Genomic DNA, 23,473 nt, shown 5'->3' with positions numbered 1-23,473 from the left:
TCTACTCAGCCAAATGGCAAAGGACTCGTGATATTGCTGAGGACCTAGAGTTACTTTATGTGGATGGTCAATGGGTGTCTTATTCTAATTGATAATCGATAACCATCAATCTGTGCTACCATGTGTACTCTGAGACTTTCGACCGGCCCAGAGAGTCAGAGTTTGCTCAGAAGCACTTTAAGACAAGATAGCAGCATCCGTGAGATGGATGGGGGTGCAGATTTATTACTCCAACACCAATCAATAAGGACAACTCAAACGGTTTGGCAAAGGGAGTCCGTTTAATGACAAGTATAAAAAACAGGGAGTTATGGGTGTCAGCAGTGATGCGATCTTCCTTCTCGCTTCAACTCCAACGAACTTCATACAAGTTGTAACATTTATACTCAAAACTCGTCCTCATTGACGTGTAACACTCAAAAGTTGACATGCAATTCTATTCAGTAGGAAAAGGTAACTTTGCTATAGGTACTATATCTGTATATGGTAACGGAGTGAGGGGATTGGGTAAACACTGTCAGGTGGGCATCTAAACCCTTCTTTCAAAATGACTACTGTCAACATCACTAAAAGTATGATGTCTCATTGGTTCCTCTAACTACAGGACCCTAGATTATTTGGTCCATTGTGATTGGGTTGGCACCAACCCCATGCATACTTTTCTACTTTGCTTAGCAGCATGTAGAATGGTCAGTCAGGTGTGAGGGGCCCCTTAGTTACCCGGCCGTCCCCCAGTCCTTGCTACAATCAATCATAACTTGAGTAGCCATGTGTCAATTAGTTCTCTGCAGTTGGCTTCGAAACTACATCTTCTGTCTGGAAAAGGTTCTGATATCTTCATCTGGCCTGGTGCCATGTGTAGGTGTGAACCCTCGCTTCTTCTTGCTCAGCTGGTCATGTGATTCAGACACTGTGAATTTGCCTCTTTTCCATCATTTTGTGTATTTGATTTTCATTTCACCCGCCACCTGCCTTCGCCTTCTTATCTCGACCTTTCAGAGGCAGGATATTCTGTTCTTAGTTTTAATTAGACGTAGCTACTGTTCGTTTCTTCTATTGGTATGACCTTGGCTCTCCTGGCACGAGTTGCCTCTGCTGAGTTTCGTTTCAGCCGTCTCTTCTTATTTTTGTTAAATATGAAGCTTTCTCATGTGGCCTTTAGTAACCTGGGTTGATTCTGCTTCTGGTGTAAAGTAGAAATAAACTTATAAATGTAAAAAAACGTATAATATATATCCATCATGGGGCGCGGAAGCACGGTTGCCTGGTCCGGCGCCTCCTCTCTCAGGCTGACTCATGTCATCCAAGAACAATATTTAAAACAATTTTATTGATCTTCCTTGTGAACGTTTTTTCTCTATTTTGCGCCTGTCTCCACTGGACCAAATCTCCTCTCTAAACGCTATCTCCCTCACTCAAACCCATCAAGCGACCCTGCACAGCATCGTCACCATTACGGCTTCCCGCCGTCTCTCATTCTCCCAGCCGTAACTACAGCTCTCTGCTCCAGACCCGCTTCCCTGCCCGACTTCCTGTCGCAGCCGCCACAGGAAAGAAGTCCAGCAGCCCAGAGAACGCCGACCGAGGGAACGGCAGCTCAGAACAGTCTGGTGCAACAGAGGCGCACAAGTAAGTGAGGCCCAGAGGGGGGGCAGCAGCAGTGACCAATGCCAGCAGGCGACAGGCTTCTGTGCCCTTGCACGCAAGCACCCTGATTGCCCCCATGTAGACCTCACTACACCCCCTGCCCCCATAAAGTGTCTGATTTCCCCACCATACAGCAACGCAAGAGCAGATGATTTCAAGCACCCAGGCACGCCACATCAACGTGCTGCCTGCTAGCTCCATAAATGCTCCTGATCGCAACAAAGGCCCTCATCCCCCGGCAACAGCAGGGATAGGGCCCGGAAGGCGAACAGCCTGGGAGGCACCCAGCCCCAATGCACCAACAGGATGTGAGGGGCCACTTCAAATCACCCACAGGTTACACTGCCAGACAGAGCCCCACCACCACCGCCAGCTCCAGGCGCACTGACAGGACCTGAGGGGCCACCTCAAATCACCCACAAGCAACACTGCCAGACAGAGCCCCACACCACCGCCAGTTCCAGGCCGCAGCCTCTTCCTACTGCAAGGCCTGGGTCGGCCTCTCCATCTGACTGACTCAGGTGCGCAGTTGGGCTGCATCACCCTCAACGTGCTACCATCTGGCTTCACCCACGCAGAGCATGCTCCACCAGCCGCCTGCTCCACTACCACTGCCAGCTCTAGGCCGCAACCTCTTCCTCCTGCGAGGCCCGGATCGGCCTCCCCATCTGTCTGTCTCTGGTGCGCAGCTGGGCCGCTTCACCCTCACTGAACCGCCATCTGGCTTCACCCACACAGAGCCGCCAGCTCCTCCAGCTACCTGCTCCACCACCCCCTCCAGCTCCAGGCCGCAGCCTCTTCCTACTGCAGGGCCCGGGTTGGCCTCTCCATCTAACTGTCTCGGGTGTGCAGTTGGGCTGCATCACCCTCAACATGCCGCCATCTGTCTTCACCCACACAGAGCCGCCAGCTCCACCGCCACCGACAGCTCCAGCCTCTTCCTCCTGCGAGGCCTGGGTCAGCATCTCCATCTGACTGTCTCGGGTGCGCAGTTGGCCCGCTTCACCCTCACCGTGCCGCCATCTGGCTTCACACATACAGAGCCGCCATCGGGCCTTCAATCGCCCGTCTACTGAGCCACCTCACCCTTCCCTGGACTTTGCTCTTCGCTAATCTGCCTCGCCAGATCCACCAGTGTTTGGGTGCTGTTGGTGCCCTCGAGCTCTACCTCTGGGCTGCCATCTTGGCCTCACTCGCCTGCTTGTGGGACCGCCTCACCCTTACCACCAGCGCTCTCCAAACCTCACCATCTCAGAGCTCACCACCATTAACTGATAACTGCCTGCTGCTCCGCTTTGACCCTTCCCAGTTCTGTGATCTTCGCTAAGCCGCCTCGCCAGATCCACCAGTGTTAGGGTGCTTCTGGCACCCTCATGCTCTACCTCTGGGCCGCCATCTAGGCCTCATTCGCCTTTCTGTGGGGCCGCCCCACCCTTACCGCCAACGCTCTCCAGAACTCACCATCTCTGGGCTCAATACCATTACCTGACAACCACCTGCTGCTCTGCTCTCCCTTCCCAGATCGCACATTGCGGAGCTTCCGCACCAGATCCACCCGTGTCTGGCTTCATTCACCCGCCAGCTGGGCTGCAACCTACTGCAGACGCACTCCTGAGTTTATCACCTAAGCTTACCTCCTACCAGGACTCTGCACACCACTGTGCCACATTGCCTAAACCACCAGTGCTCCCCTAGCCTGCTCTCCAGCCCGCTCTGCCCCCGTGGGGCTTTTACTTCCACCTGCAAGAGTCACTGCCTCTAGTCGGCCCTGACTCTACCAGGCTGCCCCACAAGAGCCTTACTTCTTCCTCCTCCTCCTGAGGACACCGGACCTACTTCTTCGACAGCACTCTCCAGACCTGGACCTGTCCATCTCTGCCTGCACTCCAGCCCGCCTCGACCTGTCCGCCTCCAGCCCACCTTCTGTCTCCCCATCCCGAGGACTCCGGACCTCCTTCCTTGCACCTCCTTCTGACCTTAGCTTCTCACCTCTCTGCCCTGGATGCTCTGCTGACCTCTCCAACTGCTCTTGATCGCTTCCTGCTGCAACCCCTATCCAAAGGTCTCTTCCACCCTCATCCATCCACCCTTGGATGCTCTGCTGCAGCCACCCTCACCCCACTGCCTTGTCCCCCTCTCACCTACTGTGACTCCCCATCCTTCTCTAAGACCTCCCCCCCATCCATCTAGACCTCTCCCCTTCAGCATCTACAAAAGCCCCTGACACCCTCTACAACTGTGGTCAGTCTGCTGTGTGGCCACCAGCACTTACTCCTTTCCCCTTCCTGTCATGCACCCTATCTGTCATTCCCTTCGTCAGCTTCCCTCCATCTCCCTCTCCTTCCTCCTCCTCCTCCACCTGCCCCTCATCCTAATGCCCATGTCTCACGCACCTCTGGTCGCGGAGGCGGCATCGGCCTCATTTTTCACCCTAAATGCCTTTCCTCATCCCCTTCCCTCACCCTCCCCACCTTCTCTTCCTTTGAATATCTCTTCAAATCTTTCTCCTATCCCCACGCAATCTCCTTCCTGATTATCCTCTTCCTTCTATGAAGACCTGGACCATCCTCTCTCTCTCATGTCTCCCTCCCCTACTCCTCTCTCAGTTCTCAGTGACTTCAACCTCCCTCTCACATCTACATCTCATTCTTCTCCTCTTCTATCATTACTTGACTCTTACCTCCTCTCTCCCCTTCTCACCCCCCTACCCACTCCTCTGGCTCCACGCTCAATCTCATCTTTCTCTCTTCTTACTCTTCATCCCCTGTATCATCTCTCCCCAACTATCTCTCCGACCATGCCTTGCTCTCCTTCTCCCTCACCCATCCCCCTCCTCATCTTCCCCCCTCTCCACCTTCTCCCTCCTTCTCTCGTTGTGACCTCCGCAACTTCAACCCTTCTCCCTTCCTCGAATCCTATTCTTCCTCCCTCCCCCTATCCGACTTCGCTTCCCTCTCAGCTGATGACGTCCTCTCCTCACTGTCCTCCTCTATAACCTCCAATATTGACCAACTCTATCCACTTACTTCCTTCTCCCCCTCTCACAAACCTTCCCAACCCTGGCTCTCTTCTCACCTTCTCTCCATGCACCGCTTCCTCCGTCTGTAAAGTGCTTTGGCTTAAAGGGCTATATAAATTCAATAAACATAAACATAATAAAGTGCTCCGTTTGAGGTAGATTATGTATAATGCCGCTTGCCGCACTATTCTTCTACTAAGCATAGCAAGCCGCACTGTTTTCTTAGCTTTCTTGCGGTTCCAAGCATATTTACAGGTGTAAACTGGTCGAATATCTTGATCTTGCTTACAGCTTAAGCTTCTTGCATTTTGACATCGTTCTTTTACTTTAAGTTCACAATATCCTTATTCATGGCGTTTCGTCTCTTTGCATCATTCTCTGGTTGTCATTTCTTCCATCTGTGAGTCAGTCCGGGCCCTTATGACGTCACCATTCATCTTCTATTAAGGCCTTTAGGTTTCTTCAGGGACTGTACTTAGGTGATCTTCATTTTGTTTCATTTGTTGATAGGGTTTTCTTAATGGATACCTTACTGTCCATGGTTTTCTGGGTATCGGTACTTCAATAGGTGCTGTTCTTCTAATATGCACTGGGCAGAGTCCTACTGCAGCTCTCTGCTGGTTTATTTGCTCGTTATACATCACATATCTCAGTGTGAATGTTCCTGGTACTTCGAAATGGGCGACTGGTGTGCAGGCTTTATTTGGGACCTCCTCTACAATACCACCACAGCTTCAGTGATGTGTGACTCAAGACAGGTTCTGACAAGATTCACTTTAAGGTACTTCAACACTTTCAAATAGGCAAGGCACTCTTCCTCTGAATATCTCTCTTCAAAAGGGGCAACCTCTTCGCCTCTCTTGTCTGTCTGCCACAATAACAACCCAGGTTTTCCTTTATCACCCACTTCTCTCTTTCTCTCGCAGTCTTTAACAATATAGGTTGGGTATGCTTCAAATAATCTTTACAAGCAGCAAGCTCCCCTTCACCAACTTTGCCTTCATCTCTCTGCCAACGATTAGCAAAAGTAATTACCCAGAATCCTTGGTGCCACTCTCTTGGCTTCATGTTATGTGTGGAGACTGGTATCTTAAGTAATGTTGAACTTCTATTGGGCTCACAGTCTTGGTTGGATTTCTTCCTGGCTTTTATAAAGGTTGTTTTCAGTCTTAAAGGGGAAGACTCTTGGCTTAGGCAATGCTTGCTCTCTCTTCAACTGCACATACAATATTTAACCACTTAAATTCTTTTATGAGTTATGATTGTTCACATGAATAAAAATGTAGAGTTCAGCCTGCCTTTGATAAACAAAATTAGGCACACAAGGTTATATGTTCAACAATGTCTTTTGCAATGTTTGTTCTGTAGAATGCGAGACATGTGACCACTTCTTCATTAAGTTTGTAGGATTTCTGAGTTTAAAAATGGCCTTTGCTTTTCACACGAGTGAAATGAGAATTACCTGAGCTCACGTGAGTGCTACTTTTCTATTGTCCCTTTGTTAAAGACTTCAACTAATAGCTTCAGCTCGCTTCTGCTTATACGCGAGTTACCAGCAGTATCCAGCGCAAGCAATCAGAATGGCAGGTTTGACTCACCAGCTTCTGTGATCCTTGTTCTGCCGGTTGCCCAAAGTCCACATCTTCTGGCACAACTTCTACTGCTTCTGGCTTCATAGGGACCCACACCCTTCCTTGCTGAAAGTGTCTCTGGTCCAGCCACTCAATAAAGGAGGCCCTCTCACTCCTGAGACCCACGGCTTGACAACAGATCCTCGCACCGGTCTCTGACACGTTTCTTGCATGGCAAACTCTATAATTAGGTGCACATGGGGAAAGGCGGCCTTCCTGCATGCATTCCACTACGCAGCCTCTGCACTTCAGAGTTTGGGGAAACAGCACCTCTCAGAATTAAGCATTTGAAATCTGCTGCATCCACGCTCCAGTGTCTATTCCCCACCTTGAAGCCCCCCGCCCTCTCTACTCCCCCCTGTTTTCCCCTCTTCCAATTCCTCTCCCCTCTCCCATTACACTCTCTCTCCCTTCCTTTTACACTCATTCTATCCTTCTCCTGCCCCCCTCAACACTCAAATTCCCACTCCACTTCCCCCCTCTCAGTTAATTGCTCTTTGCACTGTTTTGTTGAATGAATCAAGTTGTAATTTTTGCTCCAAATGTTATTTGTTGTTATTACTCTGTACTTTGTTGTTCCATTGTACAGTGCCTTGGTGTAAAGCGCTCTATAAATAAATCAATCAAGTGTCCCTTTGTTTCTCCTACTTCTGCCTGGATTGCCAACACTGTGCCTGCTTCTTTCTACTTCTGCTACTACTGCATACACTCAAGCCACAGTTCCAGCTCTTTCTCATTGCCTGCACCTGGGGGGGGGGGGCTTTTATGTCTACCAGGTTCCTTCAGGTGTGGGTTATTAGGCTTAATTGCATGACTACTGCCACAGCATGCCTCCTCAGCCCCCTTCCTTGTGCCAGTATTCATGGGTTTATGGGACTTGTAGTCCCCCAACAACAAAGTTACTTCTTTTAACTGTTGGGCAAACAGCCATCAAAAGTGTGGGATTATGGTGAAAGTAAAACATGGGGGGGTTCCCAGTCTTCCTGGCCTATTTCCCTTACCCCACAATGTGATCCTCCCACAGTACACCACCTTCAGGGTTGGGATCAGGAAGCGTCTCTCTTTCCCTGGCCAGATGAGAAGTGTCCCAGGCCAGGTTTCTGGGAGGAATCATTAGTGATTCATCACATTTGCCACCAGGACTATTGGCACGGAACACAGACTCTCGGATGGTTCAATAATATCCTCGGCCAGCATTTTCTCCACCCCTTGGAGAACTATTTCCTTTCCTGCTTCAGGGATGCAATATATTATATGATATGATATGGCATTATAACGCGCCTATACACAAGTGTTTCAAGGCGCAACAGGACAATGGAGGGGGAACAAAGGGAAGACAGAGACAACAATCTTACTAAGCCAGGTGACATTGAGATCGTGAATATGGCTTAAGATTAATGTATTTTCCTGGGGAGTGCGTATAGGATGGTAAATCCCATTCACTCTCCCAGGCTCACAGCTAAAGACATCTGTGAATTGGTTTAAGAGGTCTTAGATGTCCTGTTGCTGGGACGGTGGAAGGTCTAGTGGTACTAATCTAGACCTGTCTGTCTATTCTGACAAGAGACTGGCCATTAACATGGAGAAAGAGTCTACTGGTTCCTCTTTCCACTCCTTTAACCCCTTAAATACTGAGCTCTATGCAAGTCTATGCAAATAGGATGAGCATACTCTTACTTAGCACTTAAGGGGTTAACAGGTTAACGTGGGCAGATCCATTCGTTACAGGGCCAGTCTGTTCTAATTCCTCATAAGGTCCATGCCAGCGAGACAGCCTTTTATGTTCTGAAGTAGGGAGTAGTACAGGTACCTTTTGTCCAATAGCAAAAGATTGAGTGACACCCTTTTTGTGATATTGGGCTTTTTGTGTTCTTGGGTCTTAGATAGTTGAGTATGGAATATGGGCCTCATCACGAGTTGGTCAGAGCAGTAAAAATGCAGCGATAATGCTTATTACCGCTGTACAACCGGTACGGCTAATCCCTAGTTTGGGCAGAAAGCTGGATATTTACCTCCAGGTAAATCTCCAGCTTTCTATCCATTTTCGGTGCTATTATTGCTGGCACTAGTACTGCCGGCGGTAATTGCGCCGAAAAGCCCCATAGAGTCCTATGGACTCATAATAAATTGTGACTAACAGCGACACTGCAACTCGGAATCCAGTGCAAATTGCACTGGACCGAGTTGCGGTAACGCTAATAGCATTGAGTGGCACCGCAGCACAATTACTGGCAGGATACCACCCAACTCGTGATGAGGCCCTATATCTCTTACCAAACTATGTGGATTGGGACACTGGTAACATGGCCTCCTCCCTTACTTCCCGGGTTTCTCTTAACATGTCTAAAACATCTCTGGGATCGGGCCCATGAAGGAGTTTGAAAGGTGAAAAGCCAAGGGAAGCTTGGAAAGCGTTTCTGATGGTAAAAGGGTCCCAAGGGATCATTATGTCTCTATGTCTCAGTTTCTTGCATCAGCTTCTACTCATTTTTTAAAGATGCTTTTAAATGTTTTATGAAAGTGCTCAACCAGGCCGTCTGTCTGAGGATGGTATATGGAGGTCCTTAAAGTTTTGATTTGAAGGATTTGTTTGACCTCCATCATAATTGTTCTCATGGAGGTTGTTCCCTGGTCCGTCAGTATTTCCTTTGGGAAACCCACCTGTGACAAAAAGGGGATACAGTGTTTTAGAATTTGCTGCAAGGTGTTACTTCACATAGAAAAGGCCTCAGATTAACATGTAGTATAGTCTAGTATTACTAGGACATACTTGTTCCTGAGTTTTGACGATGCTAGTGGTCCCAAAATAGCCATCCCTATTCGAGGGAAGGGGATGACTATGATTGGTAGAGGTTGTAAAGGTGCTGAAGGAGGATTATGTTAGCCGGTCTTTTAACACAAATAGTACATTGTGACAATGTTTATGATGTCAGCGTATACTCCCGGCCAACAGCCCTAGGGCTTTTGCTGTTCCCAAATGTCCCAAATGGAGGTGGGCATCGGCGATTTCTAAAACAACCCTGCGGTGGCTTCTGGCAACTACTATTTGGGTTTGATGGGTCCTTCACTGGAGGTATCTCCTCTATATAATAATCTGTGTTTCAAGAAAATAAATGCACCATCTTTCTTTCTACCTTCCTCCTCAGAAATGGCTTTGAGGAAAGCTTCAGCAATACAGGGTCATTGCATTGGGCAAATGCTAAATTTGGGATTATCTCAGGTTCCCCCTCCTCATTATGCTTTGGTCGAACTAGGTTTGGATCTGGGTCTTGGTCAGCTTCCCCAAAACCTTTGGCTCCTCTTCCTGTGGAATCCAGCTCATGTACTTCTAGGAGTTTGGGGAATAGTGTATTTGCAAAAATTGCTTCAGCAATCTTTTCCCTGGTTTTTACATAAGTATGTTTACTGTTATTCGGGAGGAAGATTTCAATATGTCCTCTATAGTCTGGGTGCACCACCCTGGCCTTTACGTCCAGTCCGTGCTTCCAAGCGATACCCGACTTGGAGAACAATCAGATATATTTACCTTTGGGAGCTGGTAGGACTAGATCAGTGGGTGCGAGTTGTCGCTCTCCAGGTTCTATAGTTATATCGCAGCTGCTGAAGTGGTCAAACACTACACTCCCTAGTAGCAACAGAGGGGCTATATGCTCGATCACTTCGTTTTATGAATTTTAGGCTCCCCCAGTTTGTGCCAACAGGTTCAACAAGGTCGGATCCCACTCTAACACCATATGTAAGGGTGCAGAAGGAGGAGAATGATATACAGGTGGTATAGTGATTGCTATAAACATTTATTCACCACAAAAATAAAGAGAAAACATAACTTTGCCTACTTCTATGAGGGGTTTCCCTGCCTCAACTAAAATGCTAAAGGCGTCTGTTAGAATAGACTGTCCTTGTAAACTAAAGAGTCCACCGTCCTGTGTCAAAGGCTCTAACTCTGTCCCCTACACTTATAACTAAACTCGAAGGTTGCATCAATTTTCTTTGCCCAGGAGAATGGCACAGTTCTGGCAGCAAGTTCTTAACAATGGGGAATGGCTCTCTTCCACTGGTCACAATACTTCACTGACAATCCTATAATACTCTGTATCAGAAAGTTCACCGTTTATTCACTGCATGCAGAATTACTCCCTTTGTCTGGGTCGCGTGTTCCCAAGTGTATTGCTCTCCCAGAGTGAATGGGCAGCCATACATCACCAGTGCAATTACGGAGCCAATACTTTGAACGCAGGAAGACGCAAAACCTGCAACCACACACTCTTAGAAAATAATGAGCACTTATACAGCTATTTATTCAAAGCTTAGAAGCAACCAGTGATAACATAGAATTCATAGAAGAAAAAGAGAATTCAAAAGAAAATACATCACCGTGAGCGTAACTGGATACCTCATCTCGCCAGAAGCGGCTGGAAGACCCCGATAACAGCCAGGCCGAGAGCACAACACCCCACAGGTATGCCGGATGGAAGCGTCCCCCCTCGGGCTGAAGTCTCACCTGACCGATCAGGGGTTCCGCATATATGCACCCTTCAAAAAGGGGTAGCGATTTCTCAAAGCTTCTGGCAACGCACTTGCGCATTGATGAGCAGCTGTTGGTTGCCAGCTGGGTCAACTGACAGTAACCTCAAGGAGCAAAGTGCCTCCCTCCTCTAAAAACAAGCACCATAGAAAACAGTCCCATAGCTCATAACAAGACATAACAAAGTTAGCTTTCCCAGCCGAAATGTCCTTGACTGCATACCAGGTTTGGAAAGCATGTTTTCTTCAGCATCATGAATCTAGCTCTCAGCAAAATGAGTGCAGCTTTTCACTGCGGCATGAAGTAAATATCCATCATGGCTCCAAGCGCTCCCAGAATGCACTGCGCATCAGCGCCATGTTTTAGCTCAAGCATAACAATTCCACCCTTGGATATTTATCTTCCATAGCCTAGTGGCAGAGGAGCCAGTCTCTGAAACCGACGAAATATTCAAACTAAATTAGGAATGCATTGAATACAACAACAACAAGCTATTATGATGGCTAATATAATGCAAATACAAGCAAAAGCGTAACGTAGTGTACCCCCAACATCAGGAATCCATGAAAATAACCAATCCCACCAATTCCCAGTATGATCTTGGGACACTTGAGAAATGAGATCCCTCAAACCTCGAATATGACTTTCAATGGATCGTGAATGGTCACTTAGATTGAAACAACACATACCTTCAACTGCGTTACAACCTAAATTATGCTTTAGCAATTGATAATCAACAGCAGCTCTGTTTTGCAAAGTTGCTTTTCTAATAACTTCACTATCAAGGAGTAATTCTTCTAATGCCTGAGAAGTATGATTAAGTCATTTGACTACTAAACATGCTAATTTAATCAAAGATTTGTAACCCCCAGCAGCTAAACCCCAAACTCCCACTAATGAAAGGGTTAATGCTAGAATCTCAGCTTCTGATAGCAAATGCACATGTGAATCACAATCGGGGGATAGACCGACAGACTCGAAAGTTGACCTTTGCCTCGAGTTATTGCTGGGTGTAAAGGAAACATCATTAGTCCTAATCGAGTTAAGGCACATGGACCTTCGGAAATGTTAGCTGGAATATAAGTGTATGTGATGTTGCCACATGAAAAGAGCCATTCTGTTGGAAGTTTCACATGATTCAAATGACTGGCAGCTATCACTGTATGATTACAAGACATAGGGCCTCATCACGACTTGGGGGGTAACGCGGCGGTATTACTGCCGGCGGTATTAGCCCTACCGCCGAACTCCCCAGCGCTAATAGCGCCGGATCACAAGTTCGGCGGTAATGTCAAGCCCCATTCCCTATTGAGCCCATTCGGGAATGCCCCATTCCCCACTGGGCTCAATGGGGAAATTTCGTGCTAATACCGCTGGCGGATTTCCCGCCGGTGGTAATAGCGCAAATTTTCAGCGGATTTCCCCCCAGCTCAGAGCTGGGGAGAAATCCGCCAAAGTCCTGCTTTGGCGGACCCTTAAATCCGGCGGTAATAGCACTACCGCCGGATTTAAGGGTTACCGCCAAAGTCGTGATGAGGTCCATAGTGTTATTCATGCTGATACATGTGCGTGGCACTCGCGAACATAATCGTTGCTCAAACACCGTGTGATTTTGCTGTTTGGTTAAATCAAGCTGTTGGCATTTGCCAATTTTTTTTGCATTGCATGTCATAAGGTAGCACACATCGCCTTGGGTTATATTATAAGTTATAACACGTGTCAAATTTCCCCATTTGCGATCTGTTTCCTGGCAAAATCTGCAGTACTCATAGATGGAAAAAGATTGCCTAATATCGAAATCTTGAACCAAAGAATCATTGTGTGTGACGCCGAAAATATGCTTTAAAACCGGAACTGGCGTCGGCACTGCTACTAAGCACGTAGTCCATAAGGCTTCAGCATTGGGCACATCAGTAAGGCAAAAGTGCATAATGTTGAGCACCTGTTGTGCTAGATATATCCACATATTCTCTGTTTGGGTAATCATGGGAGAATGTTTTCGCCGTCCTGAAGATGCCTCTCGCATGACTGGCATCAATGTTGTTTTCACTTGCTCCTGACGTGTTTGCCGCATTTCACGAATCCATTTCTTCGGTCTGGCTGGCTTTTCGGCATCGGCATAAGGCTGCTTTTGGACAGCATTACTCATCATTATCAGTATCCCCTTGATCACTGGCACAGATGTGACATTTTTCATTGGTAGCAGATTGCCGTTTAACTCTCCCAAATGGAGTCCATTTAGTACCACAATTACACCAGCCAGACACAGGATCTACAAGGCAAACCCAGAAAAGAGATATCAGTGTTGTACATCACTCTCTCAGGTAACATTTGTCTGCGGGCACATATTGCCATTTCATTCTACCGGGCTCCATTACTAAAACTACTTGGTCTTTGCTTGATGCAATGACATCTGCGGGCACTGGTGGGCCACTTGGCCTTTCCACCCACACCTTCGCACCCGGTACCATAATGTCTGAAGAGCCAAAACCACAATCTCCATGGGTAGTTAACACGGTAGGAGGCTCCCCCTTCTTAATCATGGACAACTTAACAGGAATGATAATCAATTGGGCCACCCGATCACCCTTGTGGATCGGTAATAATTGGTCCCCACTATTCATCAGGATGACTTTGATCTCGCCTTGGTAATCGGCATCAATTACCCCTCCCAACACTTGAACTCCCTTCAATGCTAGGCCAGATCTAGGGGCAATCCATCCCATATGCTCTGGGGAATTTGAACTCCAATCCCTGTTTCAATTACAACAATCCCTCTTGGGTCTAATCTGATTTCTTCATGGGAATGCAAGTCTACCCCTGCTGACTCTGGAGTCACCTGATAGGGAGCTAAAGAACCAGGGGTAATTTCCCAGTACACTAGGGTTTCTCTGACTGAATTGGGTTGAATCTGTAAAGTAGGAGTCATTAGCCGCATCAAAGGAGTTGCATGCTCATTCACAGGCCTATTTTTTAATACTTGCACCGCATCAAACACACGATCACGCCAGCCTGCCAAACTGCCATCTCCAGATTTGCGCAGCTGTTCTTTCAACAACCTATTAATTTGTTCAATCAGCCCAGAAGCGGCAGGGTAATAAGGTACATGGTAAAGCCACTCAATGCTCTTTTCCTGACAATACTCCTGTATTAGTTTGCCTTTGAAATGTGACCCATTGTCACTTTGAATCTGCAAAGGCACTCCGTAATGTAATATGATCTGATCTAACAACCTGATGGTGTTCAGTTGTGTTGCACGCTTGCACGGCAAAAACATCATGTATCCTGAATATGTATCCACAAGTGCATGCATACTGGCAACCTTTATTGATTGGCAGGGGACCGATATAATCAGTCTGCCAAATTTGACCTGGTAGTTTTCCTCTTCGCAATGTACCTCGAACAATCTGAGGGATAGGTCTATGCTGTTGGTGTTGGCACACTGGACATTGCAAAATGATCGTTTTCACTACCTCTAAAGGAATACTGATTCATCGAGCTTGTGCCCACCTGATAGTAGCCTTTTCTCCAAGGTGCCCACATTTCTGGTGAGACCACTTGGCCAAACCCTCCAAATCGTCTTCCTGAGCCTCCGCATCCACAGATGAAATCTTGGTGTGTTCGTCTGCAAAAGAATTAAACCAACGTTCTAATGAGTCTGTGGCACAATGTGCGTCCATATGATACACAGTGACTTCACTTTGTGATAACATTTCTGCAATATCTTGCCACAGTTCTTTCCCCACAACTCTTTTGAATGAATCTTCCACCCATTCTTTTGCCAGGTTGGCAACCACACCGCCAATCCATTCGCCACTGACCATGAATCCGTGTACACATGATATCGACCAGGGGTCTCTTGCTTCAATGCTTGATAAAACTGCGTAAAGCTCTGCAAACTGACTGCTCTTCCCTTTCCCTGACGTCAAAATCTTTTTTGTCTTGGGATTGTACGACACTGCTTTCCAGTATCGCTCAGTTCCCACATATCGAGCTGAGCCATCCGTAAACCAGACATGCTCTGTTTGCTCCACGGTCAAATCGCTGTAAGGTACTCCCCATTTCACAGGAGACTCGCGTTTTTCAAGTACTTCCGGTGGTATGTAATCTGTCAGGATCCATCCCTGGAAGCTATGGCAGAAGTGGAAGTTATCGCCGCGAAGAACCTTCAGTTAGCAGTCCAGTCCTCATCCAACATGGCTGTCTTTATTATTTAAGCAAGCCCCGCCCACCTCCCGGCGCGTTGTATCTGTGTTATTTTTTCCTGTGATACCAGCGCTCGGCTAAAACTCTGTTTTAGCTCCTTCAGTGCCTCCTGCAGTGTTTACCCCTACCTGCTTGCCTTTACTCTCCGCTTATCTTTGTTTTTCTGCCTACCTACTTCCTTAGTCCTTTCACGGCTCTTGACCGTTACGCCTTCCCAGTCTTTTCCTTTGCCTTCAGCACCTTGCCACTCGTACTAGCGGCCCGCCGCCATCCTCGCGTATCTACGTGTTCCTCCCTGTGCCTTTCGTGGATCCAACCGTTTCTGGTAAGTAGGGACTTTAACTGCTTCTCCTTCTATTCCTACCTATCCCACTCTGCTCGGACCATTTCCCCGTTCCGGGCTCTATCCCTCTTCTCTTTCCTCCCGCATCTCTCCTCTTTGCTACTTACCTTGCATCCGGCCAAGTCTTCACGGATCGGATCCTGCCTTCCTTTCCTCAAGCCATCTTCATATTTGTGGACAGAACGAACTTACCTGATCAACTATTTTCCGGGTTCACTCCGGATCACTCACAATCACATCCGCTATTGGAGAGTCTATTACTCAGTACAATCTCAGGAAGACTACACAGGGTTTTTTACCGTCCATCGGTCTTTTCCCTGTCGCGGGGCCTTGGCTTCTCGGGGCCCCCCAAGACAGGTCCCACTTCCTGTCGAGGGGGCCTCCGAGGGAGCCAGACCCTACTTGCATGACAGGAAGTCCAGAGACAAGCCCACAAAGGAAGATACCAGGACTCCCCGAAGACCCTCCACGCACTCCAAGGACAAACAAGAGGAAGCCACAGGTGAGGAGAAGGGTGGTGAGGGTGAACAGCCTGACATAATCTGAGGGGGGTATGTTGTCTACTTGCTCATGTAATTTTGCAACTCCACCCTTCCCTGATTTGGCTCTGTCTTGAATGTACCATTTCCATTTAATTATGCTGGCTTCTCGAGCATGTCCTATTTTATGTGTTTTAGGAGAGCTCAGTACCCATTGCATGATTGGTATTTCTGGCCTCATCAATACATCATGGCCCACCGTCATTTGCTCGGTATCAACAAGGGCACAATAACATGCCAGCAACTGCTTCTCAAACGGAGTGTATGAGTTACGAGCATCTGGCAACTTACGACTCCAAAACCCTAATGGCACATGTTTCCTGTCCTGTTTCTGCCACACACTCCAGTTAGCATAATTGTCTTGAACAGACACATTAAATTCCACCCTTTCCTTCCTTCAATGGTCATAAATCAAGCACCTGCTGCACTGTGTCTTTCGCCAAATCAAATGCTTTCTGCTGCTCTTCCCCCCACTGAAACTCATATTTCTTGCGTGTTACTTTGTGGAGGGGGGCCAATATCTGCCCTAAATGGGGAATGTGCTGTCTCCAAAACCCAAACAGCCCTATAAACTGCTGAGCATGCTTTTTGTTCATTGGAGTGGTGAATTCAAGTATTTTCTGTCAGGCTTTTGGCACCATTTCTCGATGCCCATGATGCCACTGAATCCCTAGGAATATGACTGTTTCAGCTGGGCCTTGAATTTTATTCGGGCTAATCTCCCACCCTTCCTTCTTCAATCCTTCCATTATGACATTTAACTGGCTTTGCACACTGTGCTCATCCTTGCCCTGAATCAAAATATCATCAATGTAGTGAGAGATTTGTATGTCAGGTTTACACAGTATCTTGTCTAAGTGCTCTGCCACCAGCCGGTGACAGATAGTCGGGCTATGTATATACCCCATAGGTAACCTTGTAAAGGTGTACTCACGCCCGCTCCAAGAAAATGCAAACTGCTCTTGATACTCTTCAGCAATTGGCACAGAGAAAAATGCATTGGCTAAATCTACCACTGCATACCAAGTCCCCTCAAACTTTTGGACATTCTCAATCAAGGTAATGGCATCTGGGACCGCGGGCACTAAGGGAGGAGTGTGTTTATTCAACTCACGGTAATCCACCGTCATCCTCCACGACCCATCCCCCTTTTTAATATTCCAGAGAGGATTGTTCCATGCGTTGGTGATAGGGCGTAACACGCCCGCCTCCACATACTCTTTGATGGTGTCTGAAATGTCCTTGTGCCCCCCAGGAATGGGGTATTGCTTCATTGCTACCCGCTTGGTTGCCACAGGCACTTGCACTGGGGGCATCTTCAAATTGCCTATGGTAATGGGTGTACAGGTGCACTCATCCCAAACTGGTACGTTTTACCTCCAAGTCCCAAAGTCAACCCTTCCAGAATGTCAAAGCCAATTATATATTCAGGTATCGGGACAAGCAACACTTGGTATTTCTGCCTATTCAAATTGCCTATTTTCATCTCCACTTTCGTTTGTACTGCGGGGGTCTCCTTTCCCCGAAGACCTGTAATAGTAAATTGTTTGCCTTTAAATCATGCTGGATTGCCATGAATCAGAGAGGCCTCCGCCTCGGTGTCTATCAATGCTCGCACCCCTTGCGTATTTCCTGGCCCCCAAAAAATCTTAACATCAACATGGGGCCGCCTATCAACTTTTATGCGAGCAGACGCTGCCGGAGCTTGGCCGTAGCCCTAGTCAAATTTCGAATGAATGTGACTTGACTCCGCCTCTAGCATTGCACTCACCACCTTCATCAAATCAGCATATGTTGGCTGGTACAGGGAAGGTGTCCCTATAGACCCTTCTTGTTCTACCTCAGGAGGAGCGGAAGGTGAGGTGTCCCCCTGTGACTTGGTTACTACCTGTTTCTTAGCCTGTTTATAACTCATATGGCTCTTTGGCTGCAAGTCCTCTTTTTTTGTATAATTCATACAAAAATGCCATTAATTTCTTCTCGTGGCACACCATCTTTTAACAAAGCCAGAAACATGTCCTTTCGGGACACTCGGGAGTCTCTACTATCTTGCCTCCTGCCTTCGGTTCTTCTCTCACTACGCCCCTCTCTCTCCCGTGGCTTGTCATCACTCGTGTCCCACTCCCCTAAATCTGCCAGTTGCCGAATGGCATCCACTACCTCATCAGTGGGTTTGCCCGTCATACCTACGAGCAAAGTCATAATGACACTTTTGTATGCGGGTGGCGCAGTTCTAATCACCATGTTTCGAGTTGAAACTGAGAGCGGCATGGCCCCCATGTGTCCTGGAGCATCTACTTGAATTGCCTCTTTCATAGCATGCTCTCTGACTTTTTGAATTGCCTCTTTCAAAGTATACCACTTTGTTTCCTCACTAGGCCAATCTGTGGTAATGGGGTATTTACGGTTAAATGCTTGGGCTGCTAGGTGCAACAAAGACACATGTGCATCGTGACCATTGTCATCAGGGGGTGGCCCTGCCTTTTAAGACCTCCTGTACATTGGTGTCAGTTGACAAAGGTAGAAAACGCTGTGAGTCCGTGGAATCTACCAACAACCCTGCAGCGCCCCATCTAGCAATCTCACCATCCATGTCAATAAAGGTTCCCCTGATTTTTGCCTCAAACGGGTAATAATTTCCCCAACCTCCTGCTGGGTGTAATCCTCCAGCGTGGTTAAATCCACCACTCCGCCTGCCGGATTCTGCGGGTGGGGCCCGGCTCGCTGTCTTCTAACGGGCTTAGCCGCCACTGTTTTCTGCTTAATTTCCATCGTGGGGTCGGACTCATTTGCGGAACTACTCTCTGGACTGGTGGAGTCAAAAATATCACCATCCCACTTATCCGGGTCCCAGTCCACACCAGCGGTAGCGATTATAGCTGCCACCTTTCTTTTGTTGACCCCTCCCCGTGTTTTCCTATACTTATACCGGGCTACTCTGACTGCTGCCCTCTCGGCCACAGCCTGATATGTGTCAGCCTTATCTTTAAAAAGTTTCATTTGAATTTGCTGCATTAACGCAGTCTGCCTTTCTGCAGCCAACTCTCTTTCTAATTGCAAAACCTCATTTTTCATTTCCAAATTCTTTTGATGTATTTTCCTATAAGCATGCAAAAGAACCCAACCTCCCCTACCTAATGCAGCGCATTCTCTGCCACGTTCCACTGGAACTTGTTGCAAGCACACCATTACATCAGACGGATCAGCATCTCCCAATCCCTGATCCCATATTTCACTTAGCCCTGCGCCGCATGCCCACGACTGGGCCAATTTATCATATGGACACTTAGTCCAGCCTCGAATGATAACATCAGAACATTTACAGCCAGCGGTAACGCTCTTGTTCCTGAACAAACTACTCATTACTGCAAACAAAACCTCTTTATATCTATTTTTTTTCTTTCCACACTGCAATCACTCCCACAAGCACGCACACACCGGCAAAGGGGAAGAAAAACAGCTTAACACAGTTCAACACTCACTGCCAAATTACTTTCGCTTGCAAGGTAACCGAAGCCTATCTACGTTCAAACAGATTCTTGACTATTTGGAACAATTCATCACAAATATCCTGTTTGTGACGCCAAAATGTATTGCTCTCCCAGAGTGCACGGACAGTCATGCATTACCAGTGCAATTACGGAGTCAATACTTTGAACACAGGAAGACGCAATAACTTGCAACCACACACTCTTAGAAAATAATGAGCACTTATACGGCTATTTATTCAAAGCTTAGAAGCAACCAGTGATAACATAGAAATAATTCACAGAAGAAACAGAGAATTCAAAAGAAAATACATCATCGTGAGCGTAACTGGATTCCTCATCTCGCCAGAAGTGGCTGGAAGACCCCCATAACAGCCAGGCCGAGAGCACAACAGCCCACAGGTATGCTGGGACGGCAGCGTCCCCCCTCCGGCTGAAGTCTCACCTGACCGATCAGGGGTTCCGCATATATGCACCCTTCAAAAAGGGGTGGCGATTTTTCGAATCTTCTGGCAACGCACTTGCGCATTGGTGAGCAGCCGTTGGTTGCCAGCTGGGTTAACCGACAGTAACCTCAAGGAGCAAAGTGCCTCCCTTCTCTAAAAACAAGCACCATAGAAAACAGTCCCATAGCTCATAACAAGACATAACAAAGTTAGCTTTCCCAGCCGAAATGTCCTTGACTGCATACCAGGTTTGGAAAGCATGTTTTCTTCAGCATCGTGAATCTAGCTCTCAGCAAAATGAGTGCAGCTTTTCACTGCGGCATGAAGTAAATATCCATCATGGCTCCGAGCGCTCCCAGAATGCGCCATGTTTTAGCTCAAGCATAACACCAACACAGTACTTGTCTTGCCAGGGGGAATGGCTCCCTTCCCCTGGCCTCAAGGTTCTGTATGCAGTTCTCTTAATTGTCAAGGGAATGACTCCCTTCTCTTGACTGGGGCGTTTTTCAAACCTGGGAGAATTACTCCCTTCCGCAGGCTTCTTGGCTTTTCCCTGTGGATGTAGCACTAGCAGGAGAATGACGCCCTTGTCCTGGTATCTTGGTTTCACAGTAACTTTACCCTCAGCGATACTCAGAGGGAATGACTCCCTTCCCCTGATGTTTCTTCTTTCACTGTTTTCCTTCTTTCTCAAAAGTTCATGTACAAGTATGATACTTGACCCAGGCTTCCCCAGTATAGCCCACTTGGTCTGCTGGATTGCCAAGTACAGCTATGAGGAAGATGATTGGTATATTTCACTTGGTCTGGGTGCAGGTACCAGACCTGTATTTCTCAGTCCTTGTAATTTGGCAGACTTGGTTCACTCTCCTGCGAAGTACTGCAACAAGTAAGATGAATTGTACTTCTCTCTTTGTTTGGGTGTGGGTCCCAGACCTGCATTTCTCTGCTCTGATGATTTGGAAGACTCGGTTCACTCTATTCCCAAGTAGGGCCACAAGGAATATGACTTGCTTCTGTGCAACTGTTAGGGTCCTGGACCCTTCTTCAATCCTTTTTAGGGTCCCCCCTTTTTATATATCTCACATGCCACCTTAGCACCTTTCTGCCCCCTCACTCCCCAGTGAGCCTGTATCTGACTTTTTGCTACTAGTCCGTGAAGGAGATGCCTCTGCCTGCCTAGTGACTGTTCCCCCTCTGGCTTTCCAGTACCACAGGTTACCTTGGTTCAGGACTTGGTACCTTTCCGGGGCTTCCTGAGGCTGGACCCCACCTCTCTGCTTCACCGGGCTCTGTGGTCGGCCCGGCGTCTCCTGTTTTTGGGCTGTTCAGCTTCTCTTTTTCTGAGCAGTTGATGCAAATCTGCTCCTCAAAAGCCCTCCAGGAAGACTTGAGGCTCCCCGCCTGTGCCATCCATGCCATGTTGGCTACCGGACTGGATTTGGATCTCCCACGCTAGAGATCCCTTTCACCCGATGCCTTCTTCAGCTGGATTCGACAAAGGGTCTAGTCCTTTGTCAACCTTAATACTATGTTGCAAGCATAATCTTGGTGAAAGGTTTAAGTCCTTCTTCTGTTTCCTGGGTATGATCTTCATCGTTCCGTAGGGCCAACTCGTCTCAGTCCTAGAGCTACTTGGGTCTATATGTGCTTTTTTGTCCCAGTACTTCCCAGATAGACAAGGTCTTGGGTCTTATAATAGTACATGTTTCTACAAGGTACTGAGCTCTCAGAAGAGGAGAAAGGAGAGTGAGGATGTGTGGTTGTGGTATGGTGTCCTGGGCCATACCCTATATGGTTGTCCCTATTCCCAGAGGGGGCATCTCTCCCAATGAGATACTCCCGCTGTGCACCATCTCCAGGGGGACTGTCAGGTTTTGGCCTCACCTCCCTGGCCTCATGGGAAGGGGCTCTCCCTTGAGGCGAAGTGATGACAGCTATGGATATTTCACAGTTGTATGGGTGAGGTCAGAACAGGAGAACATGGCAGATCAAGAGACCAGCAGGAGGAAAAACAGAAGAGTGGAATGTGCAGGGAGATTTTAGAGCAGGTGAGGTATTAGTTAATGACTGCAAGTGCCACTGCATTGGGGGTGTGGATGAAAGGCTAGCAACAGTGATAAGCAGAGGGAATATAGGGAGTGAATATGAAGTGAATGTGAGAGTGAAAGAGAGCATGTGAATTTTGGTTGGAATTGTAGAAATAGTGTGGAGGAGTAAGTAGTAGCATGGAGAAGGGAATAGTAGTGTGTAGGAGGGAGTAGTAGTGAAGAGGTGAGAGCAGTAGTGTGAAGGAGGGAGCAGTACTCTAGATTAGGAAGTGGTAACAATGAAGGTTGTAGGCAGTAGTATGTGTGAAACCTGAGGGTATTCCCCCAAGTAGACCTCAGGAAACCCTTATTCAGGTGGCCTTGGGAGGGCTGGCGCTCAGATCCCAACCTTGGGGGTGGACGAGCGAGGGAGGACCACCTGGGTAGGGAAACCCTGGGTTATACCCGGGGAATTGTTTCAAAGGTGAGACACGCTATTGTGCCGTGGAAGATGGAGAGGAGGACAATATACCTGTGGCCTGTGTAGGCTATAATACGATTACCAACCTTCCTCCCATTGAATCTATCTAACGCAAACCTACCATCCCCTCTGTATGTAACAAATCCCATATGGTCCCATGCCCTGCTGCTTTCAGAAACCATCTCTCTCAGAATCCCTGTTTTCCAGTTCCCTATCTGAATACTCCCAATCATTCTTCTTCCTGTCCCTCTGATTATGTTTCCCGCACTCCCAACCTGCTCAGACAAAATACTACAGTTCCCACAATCCCCCTTGTTCACTTTACTGTTCCAACTATTCCCGTTTACCCCACAAACCTTACCAATCCCGTCCTTCTGATTATCATTTTCCGAATTCTCACAAACCGTCCTGCTTATTTCACAAACCTTCCCTATCCCCATCATATCCCATAGGATATTCAAATTCTTTAACTTCCCCCCCTTTCTGACACAAACACCTTTGCACAATGGACTTGTAATGTTAAACCTGTGTACCTGACATGTCCCAACCCGAGGGTCAGGCAAAGTCAGGCGATTAACCTAAATCACACACACCTGATGTCCCTTCATTTTCCCCACAGGGATAAAAGGTGGAGCAAGAGAGTACAGTACAAGCAAGGTGAGCACAGCAGACAGCACGACGAGGCAGTAACCGTGCAGCAGTTCAAAAGAAGGAGAAAGGCGGCAGGAATCGAGAGGGTGGCAAGGAGAGAAGTGACCTTGCCCTTTTTGTCCCAGACCAGCAGAGATTTCGTGGAGGAGAGACTAAGACCGCGAACAATAGCACAAGTGTCCTGCAGCAGATATCAATGGTACACAGGGAAAGCCTATGCCGATCGGCAGGAGCGAGGGAAGCTCCCGCGCCTGTGGTACCACCTTAACTCCAGAGAGGCAACAGCCAAGCGGTTCATCACAGCTGGTGAGTCAAGGGGAGAATCGATAAGAACTGGGCTGTGTTGCGTAGGAATCGCAAAGTGTCAAATTTTGAACTAAAGCTGATGAACTTTGAATTAACTGTTAACAAGTGTGAAGGGGAGACCAGCTGCAGAGGGGAAAGCAGCACTACGTGGATGCTAACTC

The sequence above is a fragment of the Ambystoma mexicanum genome, chromosome 6q (genome assembly GCF_040938575.1).
Source record: "Ambystoma mexicanum isolate Mex_15411 chromosome 6q, UKY_AmexF1_1, whole genome shotgun sequence".
Classification (NCBI taxonomy): Eukaryota; Metazoa; Chordata; class Amphibia; order Caudata; family Ambystomatidae; genus Ambystoma; species Ambystoma mexicanum.
This window is presented reverse-complemented; position numbering follows the sequence as displayed.